We start from the raw sequence: 19,214 nt of genomic DNA on the forward strand, positions 1-19,214 counted from the left end.
TAAGAGGCTAGTCGGGGGACGGCTGCCAGGATCTGGATCTCCTGGTCTCAGCTTGGACCCGGGATCGGAAAGAGACAGTGGCCGGTCACCCTGCACTCATCCCGTCGCTGTGTGGATCCCTCTCGGCTGGCCCAGGAAGGTGAGTCTCGCGTTGCAGGGAGCACTGGGTTAGAATGGCCAGCCACAGTAACTCGGGGTAGTAGGATTTTTATAGATAAGCTCCTACAACCCTTCTGTTTCACAGACGGGGAAACTGAGACACAGGGCCAGGCAGAAACCAGGCGAAACGCGCTAACACTTCTAGTTAGTGCGGCGGTCGGGATTTGAACTCAACAACCCAAAACCCTGCCTTTGGTATCGCAGTCGTGGGACAGCTGCCCGTGGCCGTGTGTGGGTTCTCAGCCCCTCTGAGAGATCGCTACACCAGCTTCCAAGTGCCTGGGGTTCTCCGGAGCGCGCTGTAAGCGTGAGGCGAGCAGGAGGCTGTGTCCCAGAACACCCACACTCCATCACGTCGCTTGCAGCCCCAGCAGTGACAGCCTGGGGAGAGGCTGCCAGCAGCCTTGCTAGTGCCTTTCCTGACCTGCTTTTTTTTTTTTCTTCCCGAGCAAGGCTGGTCTCTACCACAGCCCTGATGAGTTAGGACAGAGTCAGGTGCTGGTCACCACTCTCCCAGCCTTGGAGGCAGCAGGAAAGATTCTCCCTGGGGGACTCAGGATGCCTGTCCTTTTAGGAACAGCTGACCTCATGGAGCCTGGAGGTGCCTTCTACCTCTAAGTCCTGGTTGGGAATAAGGAAGCCGAGTTCAAGAGAAAACCGTAATCATGAAAGCAAACTTCTGCTGCTTCCTTTAGTTCACCCCAACGCCTTCCTTCCCTCAACACACTGGTTGTGGGATTATGAATCAGGGCCCACGGGAAACCTTAAAACGCTTTGCAGGGCAGATTCCTGGTTAGCAATGGACTGAAAAGGGCCATTTTCTGTCTGTGCCTGTGTTGGCTGTGTGAACTTGGGCAGTTTAGCCCACCCTTCTGAGCCTATGTCAAGAGGTAAAATGGACACTAGAGTACTCTCTGGGATTTCTCGGCGTAGCTGGGAGGATGGACTTGAACAGTGACATGTTCAGGGTGGTATCCGGCCTGGCAACTTTGGTAAATATTGTAGGGTCTCGAGGGCTCAATGTATTTGAGAAATGTGATTTCCTACTACTTTGGAGTGACCTTTGAAAAAAACCTGTAAATAGATGGTATTTTCCCTTTTTAGAGTTTGAACATTTTTTTAAAAAATTTTGTCAATTTATTTATTTGTGCGTTCATTCATGTGCATGCATATGTGTGCACTCGTGTGTGTACATGTGTGTGCATATGTGTGTGTATGTGTATGCGTGTGTGTGTATGCACACGTGGGAAGGTCAGGGGACAGCTCTCAGGAATCTGACCTCTCTTTACATCAGGTGAATGGAACTCATTTGTGGGCAGGTGACCTTACCCGAGGGCCTGAATAGTTCTCTCCAGTGCTTTCTAAATTTTACCTCCAGGTAGACTTGTCTGTAAAATTGGCATTTGTGCAATGTGAATGTCCTCCTCGTTTTCAGATCAAGCCTCCAACCTGTGAAATGCCTTGATAGGAGGCATCTCAGGTTGGCAAAGAGGGTCTTATATTTCAAAGGGATTAAAAAAATAAAAGACAAGATGCGGAAGCTTGAAGTTGTAGCAATGTCCAAGATGATGCCAAGCCTTCGATTCCTGTTCTTAAGTCCATCTCACAACTTCATATTCTTGAGCTAATATCAGAAAGCAACAGAATTTTTATATATTCTTCAATGACCCTGAAGTTCAGTCTCTTTGGGATACCGATTTGCTTTATTTAACACAAACACATACATATGCTCACACAAGCCTTCCTGTCTTGTCTTTTAAAATTAAGCAGCTCCCGTAGACACACCTACACTACTTGCATGATAATTGATTTTATTTTGATCCATACAATTATTTACTACCATCTACTGGCCATGCTGCAAGTCCCTGAAATGAGTGGTTAGCATTTATAAGGGGCTGCCTTCTTCCACAGTCCACAGCAATTGCATGCAATATTGATGAACTCCAGGGAAGGAGTGGGATCCTTCTTGAGAGAAGCTGAGTGTTTGGTGTTGGTACTTCCCACACCAAGCGTTGCCACAGGACAGGGTCACATCTCTTTGTGGGCTCTCCCTTCTGCTTGCATTATGATGACTTGACCAGGATATGTCTGAATCTGTGTCTGAGAAGCCAGAGACTAGTAGGGAAGAGGGGACTGTTCAAAAGAAGGTTAAACAAGGGGATGGGTTTTCAAGACTTTGAAAGCAAATCCCTTTTGGTTCCAGGTTTTGAAGAAAGTATACTGAGTTTTATCTTTCTTGATATATATTATTATATTATTCATTGTTGTTACACCCAAACACACTCTCTCTGTCTCTCTCTCTCTCTCTCTCTCTCTCTCTCTCTCTCTCTCTCTCTCTCCCTCTCTCTCTCTCTGTGTGTGTGTGTGTGCAACTTTAAAATTTCCAGGTGTGTTCCCCACGTATTATTTTCCTCATTGCTTGTGATGACACTTGGAGATACTCATAGCCACCATATTACTAGCAGGAGGGCCCATGGTGTGGCAAAAACTATTTGATTTTAAATTCTGGATCTGATATATAAGTGATGCTGGGAAAATTCAACTTTCAGAGCTTCTGTTTTATCCAGTTCTTAAATGTCTAAAAAATGCTTCTGCTATGGTTTCATGTGAAGATGAAGTTCAGTGGTCTCAACTTGCAGTCGAGAACAGCTCATTAAATAGCCCCTTCTCTTAGCTTATCTCAGTTCATTGGAAAGAAAATTAAAGTGAGACTTGCAGGAATAAGAGGTTTCCAGGGATCGCAGAATTAGTGAATTTCTGCCCAGGAAATATAGTTCATGCTTGTGAGTTCTCCTTCAGTTTCTTTCAGGCCCCTTCTCATCACACCCTGCCACCTCTCCAGTAGAACCTGAGCAAGTTATTTTCCAGTCTGAAATTGACCTTATTTGGCTGGTGATTTCAGGTCACAAGTGGTAATTTCTTTGCGAAGAGAAGAGTTCTTCAAAGTGGCCCTGTAGAGTTTGTGGCTTTGACCTCCTGTAGATTTCCTGCTGATGCTCCCTAGGGCAGCATTCCATTCTCATGTATTTGAGGGGCTGCAACCTGAGATCCAAGGAAGAAAAGTACTGTCAAGACATAGAGATCAGGATTATGTCTGGCTGATCTGCCTATTCTGGGTGGCTTCTTCTTCCTACCTTCCTGTAATTGGTTAGTGGTTGGCATGATAGTTAAGGATGAAATGTCACAAGTGGCCTAGCACTCTCCAGCTCTCTCATGGCTTTCATAGAGTAGAATAGAGAGAACAGCATGTGTAATGCTTGATCTTTATTGTGTACTTGATAGGATGCGGAATCACCACTTGGGTTTATGAAACACATCTGTGTGTGTGTGTGTCCCTTTGGGGTGTGTGTGTGTGTGTGTGTGTGAGAGAGAGAGAGAGAGAGAGAGAGAGAGAGAGAGAGAGAGAGAGACAGAGAGACAGACAGAGAGCATTTCCAGAAAGGATTAATTGTGATGGGGGAGACTCACCTTGAATACAGACAACATCCCATAGGATGGAAGCTTAGAGAGAATAAAAGGGTAAAGGAAGCCATGAGCAGAACAGTGGCTTTTCCTTTTGTGTGCATGTGTCTCCTGGTTAGCCATGATTTAAACAACAATCCTCTCCCATGGCCTCCCACCCCACCCAAGTTTTGTAGTCGTCCACAGGAAAACAGTCCCGTGGTTGGACTGCATTTTCTCAACCAAAATGGACCCCTTCTCCATTGAGGAGTCTATGTTAGGTATGTTGGTGGTAACGACAGAAAGTTAACCAATAAAGCTTGCAGAAGTAGCATTGGGAGAGAACTGATGCTCAACACTCAATATTCTCACTAGCGATTGGTCTAGAGTTTCAGCCCTGTTTGTAGGAACTGATAGGGTCAGCTGCATAGAGAAGGATGAATGGAGTGGCTGAGGCCATTTGTCCATGGGGAGTCTTCCTGAGTCAAGCTTCTTTCCTTTGTACCCAACAGGAAGCCTGGTTAATGCGTTTCTAGAAGAAATGTTTGGCCAGTTGGGAGCCTCTGTCAGCCCTTGCCCCAGCGTAGGCACTTAGCTTCATCTTCCTGGGTAGACTTAAAAAGGTAGAGCATGATTGGAGGAAATCAGGAAGAGGCAGAGGGAAAGCTAAAAGATTACCTTCAGCACACACAGGGCTTCAGTTTTTGCTCAGCTTCGTCAAGCCTTTGCTGGTGGCACAGATGTAGGATCTAGTGAGTCACTGTTGCCTTGACTATGAAATATTAAAGAGAGCCACCTACTGTGCTCTTTGCCCATTTTCAAAATTGTTCTGTAGGGGGAAAGGAAAAGAAAAACACCCGAGAACAAGAAGGTTGCAGAACACTTGGAATTTGATATTTTGGCACATGTATTCGGGTTAGCTGCTCATTTTAATGTAGAATGTGTAATTTATTATGATGGAATGGTGGGCAGGCTTTATCAGCCATGAATGAGTTCTAGAGTCTGGCAGGTACCTGAAGCAGATGATTCTAAAGGGATGCCCTTCAAATTCTATAGCTCCTTAGTAACTCCTTTGAAACAGTGCCTCAGGACTACCCCCTTCTCTGTTTACTGCCTTTCTTTCTTTTATTTGCTTGTTGTTGGTTTGCTTGCTTGCTAGTTTTTTAGAGAAAGGAACTCAAGTCCAGGCCAGTCTCAAATTTGCCTTGTTGCCAAAAATGACATTGAACTTCTGATCCTCTTTCCTCCTACCACCCCAGCATGTTTTTTTCATAGGAAATATTCTATCAGCACCAATTTTTCTGTTCATAATTTCTTCCATTTATCCATCTGATACATTACAGTCTTCAGCATTTATAGGTTATCATTTATTGACCTCTACTGGGAATTATGCACACTGTCCTCCCCATGCTGTCTCATCTAAGCCTTGGGAAGATTCTGTGTATTCTGGTTTGAGGACACTGAGGCTCATGGAGGCTGAAAAGCACAGCCCATGTCATATGGTACAAGCCTGTAAGCGGCGTAATAACCAGACTAGCTTAATATGAAACAGCAAATTTTAATGAAGGGATAGCTTACAACACCAGGGATCCAGCGATGAAAAGGAGATACAAAATAAAGAGCAGCGGGGCTCATGCCCACCAGATTTATACGTAAACATTAGCCTGAGGTGAACATGCCCGCCCCCCACCCCCCACCATGGGCTGGGCTATCCCTACACAAGCCTAGTAAATGCTGCTGAGATCCACTATTTCATTTTGTCTTAAAGCTAGCAAAAACTTAAATTTTCCTGTCTCTGGACCAGAGTTGAATACCAGCACTTAGACCTGTGACCCATCCCATCAACAAACAAGTGCTATAATCCTGCTATTTACCCATTTGGGGACTACAATGTGAGAGAGCTGAGAAGACAGTCTCTAAGGTTATTCTGTCATGCCATAGCTGATGCTTTCTTTAGAATATGTTCTGCTCTCAAACTTTATTTTTTTTTTTAGCAAGTATCAAGCAATGGAGCAAGGGTACTAACAATAAAGTACACTTGTTGTTTGATGCAGAAATATATTTTCCAACCAAAGAGAAAACAGCAAGAGAAATGAGCATGTACAGGTAAACTTGCCATTTCATTTAGGCCAAAAAGCTATTATAACTAGTACATCACTATTACAGTCTATCTATCAATCATCATTCTGTCATCTTAACTACCTATTTCTCTCTCTATCATCATCTATCTAAAATTGTCCACCTTTCCCAGGAGAAAGAACTGATGTAGAGTAACGTGATTTGCCCAAGCTTATGTAGCCTACAGATTAGAACATAGTGCAGTACAGGTCTTTGGTCTTCCTTATTATATTTATTAAATATTGCACTGTAGGGCCTTTATGCCTTATTACTGCTATTGTAAGTGCCTCTTATTGTGTCCTCAGTTGTGGTCTTGCTACTTTTGTTGTCATCTTTCCTTCTAAATCCTTTCCTGATTCAACCCAGTTCATGAACCCCAATTAAGTTCTTATAACACCTTGTATAAGTATTTTCATATTGAAAGCTTTGGGGCAATTACATGTTTCTTTGCCTGTGTCTTTGGCTAACACTTAAGTCATTTTGACATGGCTTATTCCACCCTGTATGTTTTGTACATACAGGAGACAAATTGAATGATTGATAGATTAGTGGTAGATTCAATAGGCCCATGATTAGTTTTCTTCTACTCTGTAGTGAAATTTCTTATTTTAAAGGTTGCTTCTATAGACAAATTATTTTAATTTTGTGATTATAAGATCAGACAGGTGATTAAGAGTCACAGACCCTAAGAAGACTAGACATTACTAGTCCAGTGGCGGGAAAGCATAACACTTTTCTTTCCCAGTAATAAAGGCTGTTTTTCAACAAACTGTGAAGGGTGTTCCTGAACTGCACGCTTGCTTGTCCTGATCCCTGTGTCAAGTGTCACAAGTATATAACTGTGATAGAAGGTTAGACGTTTCCATGGAAGTGGGTAACTGCCATGAGCTTGGATCTTATGATTTATAAAAGTAGTGAAGAATCTATCGATCCAGCTATTATTTGATGTAATTGGCTTCAGTTCAACCAAAGGATGGATAATCTTTTCATTCTGGTTTCTATCTAGCCAATGCTTGTGGTTTCTCCTGAGTGGCACATGCGTTCTTATGGTTTTACCCGCTTCCTAGCCTCCCAACCAATTCTAAAGTGAAAAGAGAAGGAAGCATTTTATAAATGTAGGTATCTGAAAACATTCTTTTTATTGATAGCACAATCCTTTAAACCAGTTATTGTTAGAAGCTACTGAAATATAAATTGTGGCTCTGTGACATAGGTGGCTTTGACGTCAGACGGCCTTTGTGGAATTAACTTTGAGGAGGGTATTTGTTCTGTCTCTGCCTTATTTTCAGCATCATCTCTAAAATAGGCTAATGAAGCCCATACCATCATCATATGTTTGGTAGGTGTTAGTCATATGCCACGACATTTGTTAAAAGCCTGGCACATGGGACATTGGCCTTTGTCTTTAACAGCAGTGATAATGATTTCCATGCATGTTCATGTAGATACTAGAATGGACAATATAAGATGCCCCATGTTCAAATACAAACAGTTTTGTTTATGTATTTTGTTTCAAAATCTAAAATGTTTGCTTTTATATACATATATGAACATAGATATAAAATTTTTACTCTGTAACAATGATAGCTCTAAGGTAACGGGGTCAGATGTTGCCAGCAAGTTTTGCCCTAAGCCTCAAAGTTACTAAAGCATGCAGTAAGCAGTGAAGCTGAGACCTGGGTCATTTTTCTGTACAGCTCTTACTGGATGACCAAAATGTGTTTCATCCATCCCACACCCATCCCGCCTACCAGTCTGGCATGGATTTCTTCTGTAGGCCTGATATTTTAAGCTGATGAATAAGGGTAAGGACAGGGCACTCTCTTAGGTAGCTGCTGTGGGTCTGTGGCTACAGAGTAAGGTGTGGACGATGGTGTGCAAGGCTGAGGACAGAACTCCACTCTGTCCAGAGTCATATCATGGTCCACAAGGCTTCATGGTCACAGAGGCCTGGCAGGCTTATTGGCCACAGTGAGAATCACAACAACACAGGTCTATCAGAATACTTCTGTGTCCTGGGGAATATGGCTCTGCTTTGTTCTTCTGACTGTAGACTCCTCCATGCTCTGAAATCCAGGTTTGAAGATGGGAAAAGAAAATAGTCAGCCATACCTACATTTTCTCTCTTGGACATAAAAATAGAACCCTAAAAATATAAAGCAAATGCTATATCACCATAATATTTGGCAAAATATTTAAAAATATAAAAAGCAGTCCTTGGCTTCTGTTTTGATTCTGGAATCATGAGTGTACCTTTTTTGAGCTTTTCAAAAATTGTCCATGGGATAGTCTTTCTTCTTATTAAGATAAAAGAGTTCATTTAATTTGTAGAAATGGTTGAGACTTGAGAATGACAGCACAAATTAAGCAACACGTCTCTGGAAAGTTTGATTTTAGTTTTCTAATTTCAGAATGCAACTGATAGAGACAGGACATGAATGGAACCAACTAATGAAAAGATGGAGGTGCTGGATTCAGGACTTAAATCTTAGATATTTCATGCTTAGCCTGTTTGGACTTAGTTCTTGTGGTAGTTTGAATGTAATTGACTCCCATAATCTTATAGGGAGTGGCACAATTAGGATATGTGTTTGTTGGCATGGGTGTAGCCTTGTTGGAGGAAATGCGTTACTGTGGGGGCGGGCTTTGAGGTTTCCTATGCTCAGGGTACTGCTAAGTATCTCAGTTGACTTCCTGTTGCCTGCAAGATGAAGGACTCACGGTCCTGATTTCCTTGCTCGTTCTCTCTCTCCTTCTGCTCCTGATTTGGATCTTGAGATTTCAGTCCGGTGCTCCAATGTGGGTCTCTGTCTCTGTCTCATTTCATCGCCTGATGAAGATTAATATTCAGGAGGATGCCTATATGTTTTTTCTTTGGGTTCACCTTCTTATTTAGCTTCTCTAGGATCACGAATTATAGGCTCAATGTCCTTTATTTATGGCTAGAAACCAAATATGAGTGAGTACATCCCATGTTCCTCTTTTTGGGTCTGGCTTACCTCACTCAGGATAATGTTTTCTATTTCCATCCATTTGCATGGTAGGCAGTTTGGATGCTCACCTTACTAGACCTGGATGGAGGTGGGTGGTCCTTGCATAGGGCAGGGAACCCTGATTGCTCTTCTGGCTGACGAGGGAGGGGGACTTGATTGGGGGAGGGAAATGGGAGGCAGTGGCGGGGAGGAGACAGAAATCTTAAATAAATAAATAAATAAATAAAAAAGATGAAGGACTCTCAGCTATTCCTCCAGCACCATGTCTGCCTGCATGCTATCATGTTCCCCGCCATGATGATAGTGGACTGAATCTCTAAAACTATAAGGGAGTCACCTCAAGAAAATGTTTTCCTTACAAGCATTGCTGTGGTTATGGTGTCTCTTTACAGCAATAAAAACCTAACTAAGACAGTTCTCTTACCTATAAATTTGTAGTAAGCATATAGTAAGTTCCTCTTACCATTGAGGTGGTTGCATCAAATTTCCACACACTAATTAATTATTGTATTTATTTAGTCTATTATTTATTTTTATTCCTCCCCCACTTGGAAGTAAAATGTACGTGATCAGGAACATTTGCTTACTATTACATCCTAAAAGGCTAGAAAAATCTTTAGAAAATGTTTCCCAAACATGACTCAATGATGAATAAGCAAGTGTATTCGATAACTATATATTATTTGTCCCCAAGAGGTAGAAAGAAATATATAAAATGAATAAGAAAATAAATTGTATGTGTGAATATATAATATTGAAATAATTTGCTACATATATGCAACATATACACTCATATATGTGTATGTATATATGTACTTGAATATAGATAGATGTGGTGAAGATTTTATTTAGAATTCTTAATTATTATATGTATGCATATGTATCTGTATGTGTATACACACATATTTATTCTTAAGTGTGTACATAATTTTTTTATCTATCTATATCAGCTATGTCTATATTTGTGTGTGTATGTGTTTATGTTTAAATATAAGTCTGTGTAGCCATATCTTTTGAGTTGTCTAAATCTATCTTTGCAAGCAGAGGCATCCAAGGACCTGTTGTTTGGTGGCAGTAGTGTCAGTTTGGGATGAAGACCAAAAAGTGAGAAATATCTATCTATCTATCTATCTATCTATCTATCTATCTATCTATCTATCTTCTATCTATCATCTATCTATATCTTTTGATAGACAAATAGATGATTTAAAAGCAAGCAAAATAAGAGATTTCAGATTAAGGGGAGGGAGGCTAGAATTCAAGTAACATCAAAAGGTTAACGTAGATAATTTTATCCGTGACAGTCAGGGAAGACTCTCTCTGAGAACATGAGGTAGAAATGAGGAAAAGGGCTATGGATGTGCCAGGGTAGACCTGGGGTCATTGCTGAGGTGAGGGCTAGACCGGGAGAGGTATGGAAACAACATTTTATGATAGTCAGGGGTGAGAAAAGACTAGCCCTGCTGCCATAGTAAAGAGCTGGGAAAACTTGTAAAACGGCTTACTGGGAATGTCACCACAAGGGAAGGGCAGGGTGGAGAGCAGAGAGTGCAGCCATGCAGCTTATGCACCTGATGAGCAGATAAAGCCCCTGGCCTCAGAAGAGCTGCTGTGAGCAGTTAGAAAGTTGGTCTAGTTTCAGTCATGTCTCATTCAAACCTCCAGCTCTTAGGAGAGCATCTTAAAGAAGAAAGAAATCAGGTAAAATGGGCAAAAGCAGATTCCTTTGGTTTTTCTCCAATGAACCTATCTCATTTCCAAATGCCTTAAGTGACGGAAAGACATGTATGCCTGCTGCTCAATTCAATTCAGCTGGGAATTTTACAGTCCTGTGTAGGTGTTTTATGTAATCAGTTCCCCAAAACATTGGGGCTAGGATTACTTCCTTGTTAATCTTCAACTACCAGTTTCTGAACCCTGCTGTGCTAACGAGTGAGAACATTTAATTCCGCATAGGATGAGTCTCTTCAGACTAGTTTCGCGTGTTTGAACGGTTCCTACTCCATCTAGCAGGAGCTTCCAGACCATTTCATTGGGGAGCCTTATGGGTTGTACATACACAGTCTCATTAATGCATCTTAATATGAGTTCCACATAGCTCGCAGTACATGCCAGGTGCTGTTTCATGTGATTTATAAATATTCACTTTTTTAAAAACTCAAAATTACCCTATGAGACAGGTATAGTTATAATCTACATTCTGCACAAAAGGAAATGAAGGCCCAAAGTCATAGACTTGGTCTTTGGTAGAGCTTGTGTTTGAACTCAAGCAAGCTTTACAATAATACCTTTTTGTACTTTGTAAGAGATGACCTTAATATTTATCCATCTCCGTTTGTCCCTCCTACTCCGTGCTGCTTTATATAAGGGAAATAGTTCAATAACTGTATTTAATCAAGGAATCAATATGTGGCCTGTTCCTTGAGATTGCATCTCTCCATTAGCATTTAGTGATTAAAACCATGGGTTTTAGCCTAAGATAACCTGGGCAGGCAAATCATTTCAGCATCCTGGGACTGGGAAATTGTTTATGTCTCTAAGTGTGTTTCCTCATTGGTGTTCTTGGCCGTTTTGGAGATTAAATAAAATATACAAAAAAAAAAGTACACAGCATAACGCCTGAAACGCAATTAGTACTCAGTCAATTTATGGTATTTTTATTTATGCTTTTCGACTAAAATAACATGCATATGCTTATGTACCCAGGGAACTTTACAGTTGTGCTCGCTTTTATAGCTACCCTTCAAAATTTAGAGCCCCAAACTGCTCATAATCAGCAATGTTAATTTTCTTGCAGGGCCTATTCTGGTACCCTTGCTCAGAGCAAAGCATGTTTTGTGGGTTTCGAAAGGCCTTGTCGTTGGAAGACCAGCCAGATGCTGGCATTTGCATGGGAGCAAAAGGTACTTTGACTATAAGCATGCAACCAGCTTTACCTATTCTTTCCAGACTTATTCTGCCTAGCTGGAAAGGTATTAGGTGTCCTAGCAACGGCGCAGAGAATCCTGAGTCATAAAAAAATCAAGCCACTGGAAGTCCAACACTTTTCTCTGATAACACTTATGGAGGTCAGTTTATGGAGTTGCAAAGGCAGATCCTGAGGTGGGCCCAGGGTCTTTGTGTTGAGAACTATACCCAAGTATTTGGGCTTTGTATTCATGAACCTATTCAATGACCACTGCAAAGGTGTATAATTTTAGTTGTAAACCTAACTTGGAAACAAAGAAAAAGAATTAATAAGTAATAACAATAGCAACGACCCATTGCCATGGTACCTCCATGTGTGCATTATAGACTGTGGTGAGAAATAAAATCTGGTATTTCTTACATTTATTTCGCTTTATTTTTCTTAAAAACAAACTGTGCAGACTTGCAGCGCTGGGGGCCTACCCTGTAATGAAGAGATACTTGGCAGCGAAATGAGACAAAGCAAAGTCGCGAAGCTTTTCTCTACTTGGCAGTGTGCTTGTGCTTGAGAAGACGCTAATGTAGCGAGCCCAACACTGTTTAGCTAGATGTATTTGTTTCCGTCTTTGTTAGAAGCCGATATGGTGTTTATTTACACTTAGCTCCTTTTGAGCTGCTGTCAGAGAATCCCAAAAACTGAATAATTGATGAGAAACAGATTTATTTCTGCTGGTTTGAGAGGCTAGGCAGTCCGTGGTGGAGTGGCCACATCTGGAAAACCATCATGCAGACAGAAGAGGAAAAACAAGTATATCCGCACTTCAGAGAAAAAGGTTCTGGGCTTATCCTTTTGTTAGTGTCCTCCCCTGATAACAGATGAGTCCCCAACTCCCAGCAGTATGGCATCAATGTGTTCAGGAGGATAGAGAGAGCCCTCTGGGGTTCCTCACCACTTAAAAGGTGAATTTTTCAACACTGTTACATGGGAGTTAAATTTCGAACACTCCAAATTGGAGGAACTTACTCAAACCACAGACTTTGTAATCTCCCTTTGTTGTTGTTGCTTTTATGAAATAATTCAAAGAGGATGCTTCTGTTCTTGTATATCTGACAAGGAAAACACAGATGTCTTAGTGAACCAAGCAGGGTGATTTTCTTTGAGGAACAATCTACACAGACACATACATACACACAGGGATGTGAGGGTGGGGAGGGATCCAGTTATGTGGAAAGGACAATAAATGGCCACAAAAAGAGACAGTTGGGGCATGAGAAATGTCTCTAATCAAGGACTAAGAGCTAGTGCAGAAGGCTGTGGAAAGACAGCACTAGAAAGAAAAGCTAGTCTTGAAGGGGGAGGTAGTCTGGAAGTCAGGAGGACAAATTGTAGCCATTTACTCTCTCTCTCTCTCTCTCTCTCTCTCTCTCTCTCTCTCTCTCTTACCCTAATAATTGGTTACTCACAGAAGGCACTGGTACACACAGCCTTGTAGCTGCCTGGCTTCAGACTCGAAGGCTCAGATCTTGCAGATGTTCCATGAGAGGAACAGTAGATGTGGTTTCTGTTTAGAAAGTCAGCCAGCAGTGGCCAGTGTGGTCCAAAGGGATCCCAAACCCTGCTCCAGGATGCCGTGGGATTAAAACTGCCATTGTGCATTGCAAGTCACAGTGATTTCAACCTATAATGACACAATGAAATAGCTAAATATCTTCTTTCAAAGTCCATGAGGATTTTTTTCTCTCGCATGCAGAGAGCAGAAGTGTATCATGGGGGCATTGGCTTAAATGTGACCACGTTATCATCATTTCAAGAGGACAGATCCTATAAATAAAGCTGCTTATTTGCATCAGTAATCCAATGCTTGTGGCTTCCTGAGTGGCAAAGGGAGCATTTTCTGATGCATATCCAAGTGTCTAGCAGTTTACAAGATGCTTGTGTGTCCATTATGCCACTTGACTCGATCACAGCTCTGTCAGGTCAGTTTGTTCGGTGTTGGACGTGAAAACACCGTAGCTCAGAGGTTGAAATGACTATCAAGTGGCCACTCAGCTCTTGATAATTGGATCACATTTGTTGGCGTTCTGCATGTTCTGTGGGGTCTCTTTCTTTGCTATCCCTTTGATCTCCCAGCATCAGTGCCCAGGAGTGTTGTTGGGACACGTCTTTGGTTATGCTGTGTCTCTGTTGCTGAAAGTAGCTATAATTTTTAGACATCGCCATTTTCAAGGTCGCTTTCCACTGAAACAGAAGGCTTCCAGTAACCTGAGTGTTATTGCCCTTCGCTTCCCCTGCAGCCTTTTTTAAAGCGCCCATCAAATGCAAGGTAAAGAGAAACATATCTTTCACAAAACTCTACCTGAGAGTGCTCAGATGCCAAGGTCTGTACACCCTCGATTGTGGCTTTTTCTAAGTCTTCCCAGTCAGTACTTCTAGCACATTCTTGAATATTTAAAATTTGTGGTTTTTAGCATCTTACTTGTCACGATGCAGCTGAACTTATTTACCCCTCTTGACCCATTTAAAACAGATACTTAACACCCAACGCAACATCTTCTGATAGTTCAACAGCCAAGAGGCCAGTGATTAGGAAACCTATGATCACCATTGAGAGCAGAGGATTCTAGGGCAGATAGATTTCAGGTGCCTACCGGTCCTGTCCTTTAGTAGCTAGTGACAGAAATATGGACGTCAGGGAACTGGGTGGGGGTGGGGGGGAGTGTACAGCAAGCAAGCTTGCATAGATGCCATTGCATGGAGTATGTATCAGGAAATAAATACTAGATGGCTGGGATCAAAAGGCTACATATCTGACTTTTCAAATAAGCCATTGAGGAATATGCCCTGTTTGGAATTAGCCAAGCCTATCTACAACTAGTCTTCCAAGGTGTGGCACAGGAGTCAGTGCAGGATGGTCCTTTTGCTTGATTCAGGTCTCACATCAGCCTCAATGTCCCACCACATACATGGGTTTCCAGCTCCTTATTTTGTTACGGTATTTAGGGACACATTCAGGAGAATCAAAGGCTAGACTTATGCTAATAAAAAGAAAGAATAATAGCACTATCTAATGGCCAAGTGCCGACTCTATCCCACATGCTTAAGGAACTATTGACATCACCCCCTCATGCAATTCCTTGTGGCACTGTTCATCTTGCTGAGAATGAGACTCAACTTGCCTAGGTAGTTGGCATAGTTATGAAAAGATGCCAGCTCTGAGTGGCATGACAGCCGGTCTTGAAGCCCTGAACCTTGCCGCAAATGACTAAGTCTGGTCCTGTGTCTCCAGGTTCCTCTAGTTGTTTCTGCCTATGTTCAGTGAAGCGTCTTGTGACAGAGTCCTAGTTAACACCCAAATTTGTCTGACAGTTTCCTACAAATTCACTCTGTGCTGAGCCAGCCCCACTGGCCCTTTGCATTTCTGACTTCTTACTGCTTTCTTCGCTCCTTTATCAGTTTCCTTTTAGACTCAAAACACCGTGGGAGATGCCTTGATCAACTGCTGACATTTTAATGCCATTTTCATGTCCTGGGTATGTTATTATCATTCTCAGGGTTGGAAAGAGGAGTATGGAACTTCCTCTCCCCATGCTTCCCAGTTTGGAAAGTGAGCTTTATGGAGATATGGAACTTAGGCTTTCACAGCTGGATCCAGATGTTTCTGTTGAAGAGGGTCATTTGTCTGACTTTGTCACAGGGGTCTCAGTCAGGATAGTTACACAGTTACAGAGGACCAGGGTCCAGCTCCATATAATAACACTTCATTATAGGTAAGACCACGTGGAAATGAGATGGGTAATTAGTTCTCTATCACAAGGGATATTTAAAGAGGGCCTAAACCTCTACTTGGCAAGGATTTTAGAGGAAGATTTGAATATTGGTGGCGGGGGTGGGGGGTATTGAATCAAAATGACATTTAAGGGTCTTTCCGGCCTGGAGAGTCTGTCTTGAATTCACTTAGAAACTTTATATTGGGAATAAAGGTTCCCCCTTGTTGTAATTAATACCAACTAGAAAGGCCGCCTCCTCCCTCCCCCGCTGTGCTTCCCCCTTCGGAACAACTACTCAATTTAAGAAGGGGACTTAGGATGAGGAAGGATGTGGTTCCTTCCCACTTGGCAGCACTGCCTTTCAGAATGGAGGATTGTGTCTGGGCCTGGCACCGTTCCGTCAGGCCCTCTGACCAGCCCAGTCCTGTCTGTGACCAGAGCACGTGGGAAGTGCACATCTGTGTAGGAAAGCCACCCACTGGCTGCCAGCTCTGGACTTTTTCTTTCTTTACTTTTTAACTTTGTGCTGAATACAGCCTTGCCCAGGGCAAAGCTCTTGAAGGAATAGCGACACACCCAGAAACAAGTTCCAATAAGACCAGACAAGCACCTCCTGAAAGATATCCCCTTTGCAGCTGGCAAGAGCTGAAAAGGTGTCTTTCAGAGAGATTTCTTCTTCTTGCCATTTAAAAGACAAGCTGCTAGCAGGCTGGGATATCAGGGAAGTAGCCATTGCCACTACCTCGTTTTCTTTTATTCTTTCCAGTTGCTGTATTACCGATTCCAAATGTCTGCTGTTGAAAAATGATAATCCCTTAATGCCAGAATTCAGGAAATTAATAGGCTCTTGATGGAAGGAATATTTTCCCGATAGCCATATCTGAGATATATAAGGTGATCTGGCCCTGTGGTACAGACAGACACTTTCCCATCAAGCCACTTCAACATCATCAGATGATGGGCTATCTCAGGATGTTTTATTCAAGTCTGTATACTAGGATGTCTCAAAATATGCATTTCTGTTCCTTGTCAGAAAGCTTCAGCATGCTTTGATAGCTTTAGTTAGGTCAGTCCAACTGTTACCAGAAAACAAAGATGTTGCCAACGTGCTAGCTGTGGGAACTCCACCGGGATCTGTTCAGAGCTGCCTGTAGGAAGTTTGGCCAAGATTTCCCACGTGCCCCATAAATCTCAACTGCATGATGGGAGAGAAAGGCAGCTTCGGTTTCTTCAGCAGCTTGCTTATTGCTCCTGGGCCCTGGAAGCTGTCCTTTTTTGATACAGGACCCTTGCTTGTTTAGAAATGAATCATTCTTGGCATCTAAATGGCATGTTATTTTTTGGCGGACGTTTAACAGAGATTGGAGACAGCGTGGTTCCATCATCCGAGAAAAGCCTGCACTGGGAATCAAAAGACATCTCCCATCTCTCCTCATATGTTATCAGCATCCTGAAAGGCACCTCACTTGTCCAGGCTGCTGTGGCCCAACAATGCTCCCAATGACATTATTGACTTCTGAGGTCCTTACTGATTTTCAGGGGCTATCTCGATAGATAAGAAGGATGAGAGAATTAAACAAAGTAACAGCAAATTAGAGCATGTAAGCTCGGGAACATGACGGCAATGTTCTAAGTGATTCTCAACAAGCCTTTGTTGTAACAAGGGGACCTGTAAGGACATCCAGTCAGTGTCACTTGTCACGCGGGGATAACCCTATTTGCTTCCCTGTTTGCTGAGAGCTGGTTGGAAACAGGACTGAGGGCCTCTGGGAAGCTTAAAAGACCATTCTGTTTAATTTTCTCTTTAAAAAACAACCACGAGGTCTTTGTCAAGTGTTACCCAGAGCTAAGATCCTATATTTCCACCTCCTTATCCATGTATATTCATATGTACTGTCTCTATAGTTTATTCAGATGCCCATAACTCGGGGAAAGAGTGGGGCTCTTTTCTAAACATTGATGGACTCTGAACAATGAAGTCTGGTGGCCAGAAGAACCTGCTAACAGGGTGTGTTTATTGCATATATGTAGCTTTGTTTCTCCATCATAATGTGTCGGATATATTTTCCTTTGTTGTGCACCGTGAGTACAGACGTCAGTGGATATCTCTTTCTGGTTTTTGCGTTCTCCCTCTCTAAGAGAACTAAGCCCTATGACTCATCCTTAGCTCCTCCCCAGAGCTACTCATATTCGTATTTACGATCACAATCAGCTGAATAATCAAACTGTCTACCAACCAAGGTTGGGTGCATTGTACGTCATAGGGCAATAAGGGAAGCTAACCCATCAGGCCCTACCTACTCATTTTAAAGTCCTGGAGTAACATCAAATGGTGTCATAAAATTCACATGTCCAGTATTATAGCTTTGACTCTTTCTAATCACTCACTGAATTCGGATCAAACTGACTGAATCCATGCCTTTGTCCTTCTGTCATTTGGTACAGTGTTTGATCCAATGTCTTCCTCGGGTCTTCTGCAATGGAGGATCTTGTACTGTCTTGATAGGACAACTTTCTAAAGTGTGTCAGGTATCCTGGGAAAACATTCATTTGTTGACATTTCAGTTTCATAATTTCTTTTCTTTTATTTCTTTCTTTTTTTTTTTTTTTTTTGAGACGATGTTTTTCTGTAGCTTTGGTGCCTGCCCTGGAACTAGGTCTTGTAGATCAGGCTGGCCTCAAACTCACAGAGATCCAGCTGCCTCTGGCTCCCAAGTGCTGGGATTGAAGGCGTGCGCCACCACCGCCCGACTGAGCTGTACCTTATAAAACTGATTTTTTTTAAATATATATTTTGTTATATTATAGTCATTGGCTAAAGGTTGTTTTGCCTTTTAGTGGCCATTTCTACTGCTTGTTAGAGATAATAAGACTTAGTCTTCCTTTCTTCTTGAGTGAGACATTACTACCTTTGGCCAACAGACTCATATCAACTATCTTCTGGGACAGTGTAGGATGGTGTGATGGTGTTAGTGTTTTTGTTTTAAAGGGGAATGAACATAAGCCTGGGTGTGGTATGTATGAAAGGGGATGTTTTTCTTAAAGTAATCAAAATGCTGCTAATGAGAAAATAATTGAAATACACTATGGTATAGCTGGACAATACAATCCATTTAGTCATTAAAAGGGATGAAATGCATAACATGAACTGATCTAGAAAAACATGCTTGACGTATCCTTCCGTCAGAGAAGAAAAGTTAGGTCCATGCACAATTCATTTTTTACACAAAGGAAGCGTAAAACTGTGGAAATGGAAAACTTTGATTCTGTTAATTACATGTGCTTACTAGGGGAGGGAGAAGTGATGAACACTGAGAGGAGAGAACGTGATAGGCAGGATTCACGTCAATCTGAATACATTAGAAAGTGGGCATAATGTTTTCTATTTCCATCCATTTGCATGCAAAATTCAAGAAGCCCTTGTTTTTTACTGCTGAGTAGTACTCTAATATGTATATATTCCTTACTTTCTTCATCCATTCTTCCATTGAAGGGCATCTAGGTTGTTTCCAGGTTCTGGCTATCACAAACAATGCTGCTATGAACATCGTAGAGCATATACTTTTGTTGTATGATAAGACCTCTCTTGGGTATATTCCCAAGAATCTCAAGGTCCAAATCAGGAGCAGAAGGAGAAAGAGCACGAGCAAGGAACTCAGGACCGCAAGGGGTGCACCCACACACTGAGACAATGGGAATGTTCTTCTGGGAACTCACCAAGGCCAGCTGGCCTGGGTCTGGAAAAGCCTGGGATAAAACTGGACTCTCTGAACATAGCGGACAATGAGGACTACTGAGAACTCAAGAACAATGGCAATGGGTTTCTGA

The 19,214-nt window shown here is 42.2% G+C and overlaps 1 protein-coding gene across 4 annotated transcripts in view; it reads left to right on the forward strand.

Annotated features, from left to right (window-relative positions):
• LOC121464952 (interleukin 1 receptor accessory protein) overlaps positions 1-19,214 on the forward strand; it is a 148,770-nt gene continuing 129,556 nt past the window's right edge. For all 4 annotated transcript variants that reach the window (XR_005976593.1, XR_005976594.1, XM_041678085.1 and 1 more), the window contains exon 1: positions 1-139. The gene's annotated coding sequence lies outside the window, so the exon portion shown is untranslated. The remainder of the gene's footprint in view (positions 140-19,214) is intronic.

This window comes from Microtus oregoni, unplaced genomic scaffold (assembly GCF_018167655.1).
Source record: "Microtus oregoni isolate MIOR12 unplaced genomic scaffold, Mior012 000029F_ref0000214, whole genome shotgun sequence".
NCBI classification, from domain to species: domain Eukaryota; kingdom Metazoa; phylum Chordata; class Mammalia; order Rodentia; family Cricetidae; genus Microtus; species Microtus oregoni.